This window comes from Solanum stenotomum, chromosome 12 (genome assembly GCF_019186545.1).
Source record: "Solanum stenotomum isolate F172 chromosome 12, ASM1918654v1, whole genome shotgun sequence".
Lineage (NCBI taxonomy): Eukaryota > Viridiplantae > Streptophyta > Magnoliopsida > Solanales > Solanaceae > Solanum > Solanum stenotomum.
The window spans coordinates 32,589,487-32,596,878 of record NC_064293.1 but is presented as its reverse complement, the minus strand read 5'-3'; positions in this window follow the sequence as shown (position 1 = coordinate 32,596,878).

Here is a 7,392-nt window from a genome sequence, read left to right as displayed (position 1 = left end):
GATTTTGTTGCCCGTGCTATGCACGGGCCCAATAACATAAATGGTATGTTTTGGGGCTAATAACGAAATTTTTGAAGCGATTGTTTGCGTGAATAAAGGAATAAGTTTTTTTATCACAAACCTGTACTTTCTTTGACGCTATTCAAGGCACAATAAGACTACCCACATACAACATTTTTGAACAATTTTATGTTGTCAATTATCACGATTTAATTTTAAGAATAAGTCAATTTTTTTTTTGTTTTTTTAATAAATATTTTAAGTTGTCAATTATCACGATTTATTGTATTTTATACATAAATTTTAACGATAGATTAATTTCAAGAATCAATCGAAATTTTTTATATGTATATTTTTTAAAAATATTTTATGTTGTCAATTATCATGATTTATAGTATTTTTACGATAGATTAACTTCAAGAATCAGTGCAATTTTTTGTATCTTTTTCAAAACATATTTTATGTTGTCAATTATCATGATTTATAGTATTTTTACGCAATTTGTAAATATAAAAAAAAAATTAAGACAAATAAATTAAAATGGACGCAATATATGCTATTTTTGTTGTCTCAATTTATGTGACACAAATGAAATTTGAAGAGTCATTCAAATTTGCACCTTTTATAAAAAAAAAAAATTAAGTTATTAATTATTGTGATTTATAATATTTTTATGTAACTTTCAAATAACTTCCTAATTTATGTGATATGGATAAAATTACAAAATTAACCCTTTTAAAATGTCTTCCAGATATTTTAAGTTGTTAATTATTATTGTTTTTAATACTTTTTTGGTAATTTTAAAATGATATATGTTATTTTTTCTGTCTCAATATATGTGACCCGGATAGAATTTTAAGAGTCAACCTATTTTATGATAGAATTTTAAATATTAAATATTTTAAGTCATTTGTAAATGATTTATTATATTATATTATATTATATAATATATATATATATATATTATATTATATATTATATAAACTCCCTTAGAAAATAAATATATATTATATATATTATATAGTAGAAAAAATGATTTATAAATAGAATATTATATCATGTATTATATAGAGAGTTCATGATGGGACATTCAAATGTCCCATCATAAACTCACTCTTATATATAAGTAGAATATAAATAAGTATATGAATTACACAATTTTTTGTTGCTAATGGGTGTTAGTTGTGTGGGCCTTTAATCTTTGCATCAACATATGTATCGGCTTGACTTTTTGTAAAAAATGATGAAATAAAATATTCATAATAAAGACGATTATCGTATATTACTTACTCGACACACTTTTATTATAGTATTTGAAATTTGAATAGATACTGTTATTTTTCTTTCGAATTACAATATTATTATTTGATTAGATCATATTTAGTATGTGTCTATAAATGAAATTAAATTAATAGTACTATTTGTTTTTTTTGGTGAGGCAATGTTGGATGACACTACATGGTGTCTCTATCACTGGTCATACTGGTAACTTTCTGGCCTTTCTGTGAAAAAAAAAAATCTTTAATTTTTATTAGAACCTGGCAAAAGGAAAACTAGAAATGAGTCAAAAACTGGAAAATAAAGAAACAAGGACGTGCAGGAGAAGTGACAAATTTTTTACTAAAAATCTTATGAAAAAAAAAACTAAAAATTTTAAGTGACAAGCTAAAGTTTTTTAAAATTCTGCAAATATTTTATCAGTTTAATATTTTGTTTATAAATTTGAGAAATATAAGTAAATTAGATTCGAGCTTAATGTTGTTCGAAATATAATTTCTTAAGGGATTGTTTGATTTGAAGATAAGTTATACTAAATTAATTATCCTATATTATTTCTTAATGGTCATTTAATTTGTTGTATTAAAAATAGTACTCATGGTATAATTTCTAAAAAAATTGTTTGTTTATAAAAACACCCTTCATTTTTATTAAGTATTAGAAAAAAAGATTTAATGACCACATAGATTTATTTTATTTAATCCCGATATTGTTGTTTCACTCTTATCCTGATACTAATTATTAAGTCTAATATAACTTATTCTTAGATTAGTAATTAATTAAATAAGGAATAATATTGTATTAAATTTTATATCAGGATCAAACGGTTATTGCATAAATCAACACTTTTAATGAATCTATCAGAATTTCAATAAGAATATCAAATAGTTTCGGAGATGGGTAACTTTCAATTACCCTTTAGTCACAGTCTTTATTTGATCAGATGTTTTTTGCATGCTCCGAGGTATTTTGTGATATTGTTACTTATGCATCCAGTACACTTACTTTTCAATGAAATTTTGGTCAGTAAAAAATTGTACAAAGGTCTGCTTTTTTTGTTTTTTACTTTTCAATTTTAGCAAATTCATTTTAAAAATTATTATTTTAATTCTATACTGTTCTTATTATTTTATATATAATTACGTGTTAATAACCAAATTCAAAATTTCAAATTATAATTAATAAAATTGATACTTTCTTAAAAAATATGTCAGATCAATATGAATCAAGTAATATGAACACGAAATGAGTACTAGTTGGCACCATGTATTATATACTCCTCCAAGCTATAGTGATGTACCATGTCAACAGTAGATGCATATAATTAAACAATGCGTCTTTTCTAAAAGATTGATGACATATTTGAATCTTTTTCCTTTTAATAGATGCATAAATGCGTCTTTTCCGAAAAACTAATGACATATTTGAGTCTTTTCTCTTTAAAAATAAAAGTAAAATAAAAAATATTAATAATATTTTTATTATTATAATAAAAATATTGAGTTTTATTTGCCCTGATGTCTTATCATAAATAGGTATTCCTTTTAGGAAAAGATTTTAATATTTTACTAGTATTTTTCTTATAGGAAAGGTTTTAGGATTTTATAAATATAAGTTTGTTCCTTCTAACTTAATTAACATTTAGTCCTAGGGTTTTGAGAGTTGCGGTTATGGGGGAGAATTTTGTGTACCTCCTTGTATTTCGAGTGAATTGGTTGAGGTTGTTTCTCTCTATATTTTATACTCTCATATTTATAGTGGATTACTCATCTCCTTTGTGAACGTAGGTCAATTGACTGAATCATGTTAAATCTTTGTGTCTTTTGTTGTGTTTCTTGTTTGTCTTCTTACTTATGATCTTTTGAGATTTGCTTTGTTAGCTTCTGCGTTATACCTGCTTAATTCGATCTCAATAAAAAATACCACTTATTTTGAAAGGATCATCCAATTGCATTGAGTACTTTACAATGATATCATGTATTTATCTGTTTTAACGCGTGGTATCAACTGAGCCAGCTTTAGTATACTGTTTTTGTTTTTACATTAACTGTAAATGTAAATATAAGATCGACACGTAGGTTTGTGAAAACTCAATTTTAGAAAGTTGAATGAGTCAAATGTGATAACTACTCTATCTATTTAGTAAAAAAAAAACTGTAGTTACATATATATAAAGGGTGTTTGTTAGAGGTTTTGCAATTTGTCACACTAAAAACTCAAAGAAAAAGGGAAATATCAAAGTGAGAGAAACTCTCTAACTGCTAAGCAAATTAATGCTTGACAGGCTAACCCTCCCTTTCGATAGGACCACTTCACCTTTCAAAATATTTTTATTTTATAAGTGTGCAAATAAGTTATATACATTGTTGGTATCGTATGAAAGAATTTTTAATTCACATTATCACGTTAGTTTAATAATATTTACATGTAAACCTCTTCTAAAATAAGAAATTAATATCTTAAACTCATAAGTTAAAATAATAGTTTATTCTCTGGGGCACCACAAAAAGTGTAGTGGGCTGAATAGTTGAGATATTTTATTTTGTCAAAGATCTTAACTGGAAAAATTATATAAAGTTACAAACTATTAATTCAAATGAAATACTATAGCCATAGTTTATTTTATTTGTAATTCGCAGCAAACATCTCTTTTTCTTTTGTCATCTGATTGGGTATACAATTAGCTATTTTCGGTATACAATTAGTTATTTTATACATTTCGGTATAAATGTATTTGTGTTTGTATAAAGCGAGAGAAAAGTGTATACACAAATACAAATACATATAGTTTCGTTCTCTACACTTATAATTATACAAATACAGATTTTATTATACAAATTGCAATGTATAAATGAATTTATACAAAACTGAACAATTTGTATAAAATTGGATGTATCTTGCGAATTATACAAATCAAAAGCTCCATAGCAAACATAAAATTTGTTATGGAGAGCAATTATGCAAACTATAACTATAACATACAAATATAATTTTTATGTTTGTTATATGTGAAAGTTGCTCTTCTTAAATTGAGCACTGATTGAAAAATCTTTTGATAATTTTTTTTTATCTCATTGTAAAATTCATCGACGTAAACTTAAATTAATTGAATCAATATATTTGAATATCGAATGAGATCATGATCGTAAATTCGCAATATAAATTGTATATCACATGTTCGAACTTACGTTCAACACAAATAATTTGTTGAGGTGAAATGCTATGAATTTAAGCGTCAGCCGTCACACAACCTTACACATACGTCGCTTCTTTAAAAAACATATAAATTTAATCGCCGCAAGGGAAGATTTTAATTATAATCAATGTGAATTATTGAAAGCTAAAATGACGTTTATATATACTCCCTCTATCTCAATTTATGTGACACATTTCGTTTTTCGAGAATCAAACAATTCAAATTTAACCGAGAATTTGCTCATGAAATCTTCAAAAAAATTTAAATGACATTTATATATTTGTAAACTATGTAAAAGGTACTATAAATCGCAATGATTGACAATTCAAAATATTTTTAAAATGTATGAAAAATTTACGGTCAAGATAAACTTGTTTGAATTTCAAAATCCAAAATTCTCTTAATATAGTAGCAGAGAAGGTAGAATTAATTAGAACGGTTTACATTGACATTGTTATCTTCTTTTGCGTGGCAATTAATGTTTTCCTCCATCGAAAACATGTGGTGTAGGTTTGGTGTCCATGCTACATCACTAACATAAATTTAAAACTATATCATAGTACAAGTAGTAGTATCTATAAAAGCAAATCATTATTACTGATAACAATTATTAAGAGGGCGTTTAGTTTGGCTTAAAAGTTGATCAAATTCACTTTGAAATCAGTTTTTGACTTCTAGATGTGTTTGTCATTTACAAACATAGACGTACGTTACGTTCAATTATTAAAACATCGTCTAGCTAATGCGTTTTCAATTTAATCAATATATATATATATATATAAACAGATGGTGGTTATTATCTTCTTCTTCTCTTTTTTTTGGCATCATTAATTTATACCTTTAATTTCCTTTCTTGGATGCTTCCTGTCGTTATTTTTATTCCCTCTTTTGGGAACAATATGACTGTACAAAACCTTTAATTTACTAATATTACACGGTGACCACATTCCCACTCAAGTGCCCTATACTTATATTTTTTGCTTACATGATCAAGTCTCAACCATACAATATAACCACCAAAGATGTTGTGCAGCAGATAGGACTGTTCATTTTTTAATCAGAGGCTTCAGGTTCGAATCATGATTATGGAAAAAGCCTTAGTAGAGCCATGCGCGTCACGAATTCAGAATAACCAGTCTCCAATGCAGGTACCGGACATCGGATGAAAAACAAAAAAACATACAATATAAGTTTGGGTGAATAGTCAAATATATACTTGATCATATCATACAATTAAGTTGGAATCTTGATGATTGTGGGTTCATAGCTTCCCCTTTATATCTCGCAAATTCCAATTTATTCAGCAGAATTAATCATTTCCATGAGGTGTTTTTAATTAAACTAGTGTACATCATGCATTGACTGCGTCAAACATGACTAACTTTAATTTGCTGTGTTACACAATCATCAAAAAAATATTGGTTGATGTGTCTAAAGTTAATGGTATTAGTTTAGGAGGAGCTGTTTATGAAAGTGATGTAAAATGTAAAAACTGTTTCACTGATTAGAGGTTGTAAGTTATGTTAGTGTTTGAATATATGATGTAGGATCTTGATTTGAAATAATTCAAAATTCTGTAAGAAGGAATGATTTGAATTTATTTTTTAAAAATAGAAAACTTGAGTCAAAACTCAAAATTAATATTTTGTAAAAAAAAAAAAAATCCATCATTTTACATTTTATAAAAAAAAAAAATCATGTTCGGTATGAAAGATTATCCGTACTATGTGAAAAGATTATATAAAAAAAGTAACTAGTTACTATTATTGTTGATTAGTTGATCTTTAATTATAAAATTATGTGTATTTGAACGTTTGTAATTGCAAATATTTATTTATAAAATGAACATTGAGATATGTGATTTATCAATGTGGTGCCTGAGGGCCGAGATTATTCTGATATCTTGTTATGAACTATGATTTATTAATTTAGTAAGATTGTGTAAGAATTGGAGAAAATTTGATAGTTTTTACAACTAGTAGAGTTTTCATATTTATGAAAACAAAAATACAACTGAAAAAATACAAATCACATATACAAACAAAATTTCAATTCTATACCAATTTGATTTCAAATCATAATTTTCAATATCGCATATCTAAACGGACCCTAATACGTGTCATTCCCAAAAATGGATACATGATTAGAAAGCTCCGATATTAGAATAATGGCAACGACCTCAAGTGATAGTTCGCTTATATCTTATATATACGATCTGAATCAAAGATATTGAGTTCAACGGAAATCATACATTACACCCTACACTGGAACCATATAATCTTTAGTAGACACATTTCAATGAATTCACTGTAAATGCTAATTTTATGTTTCTCCTTTGCAACTTAGGAGATGTATATTGTTCATGAAAAACTATAGTTAGATTCTTAAAAGATAAAAAAGAGAGATAGCTATGAGTTCAAGTAAGAAAGTACAACTTCTCTTTTCACAGAGTTTCATTACCCCCCCCCACCCCCCCCCCCCCCACCCCCTAAAAAATAAAAGCAATACTAATCTAGCTCCATGTACTTGCTCTATTTTTAGAAAGAAAGAAAAAAAGAGAGCACATATTTATAATTAATTATCAAGTCCACATTCATAGAAAGGAATGAGGCTAGTAAAGCATTTAAAGAAATTTTGATGCCTCAAAATAATTTAATCATGAATTTAATAGTTTTGTTTTAATTTTAATTAAATTAATATTGAAGATTGTAAAGAAACCTACAAAATTTATATAAAGAAAAAAACTATTTAGAGTACTTTTTAGCAGAAATATTTTAGAACTTGAATTAAATAACTCAAACTCATATTAATAAATATAGTTTTTACAATCATATCCAAAGTAATATATTGTGAATATATGGCTAACATGAATTTAATCATTACTTTATAAATAATAATAACACTTTGTAAAGTTTTCA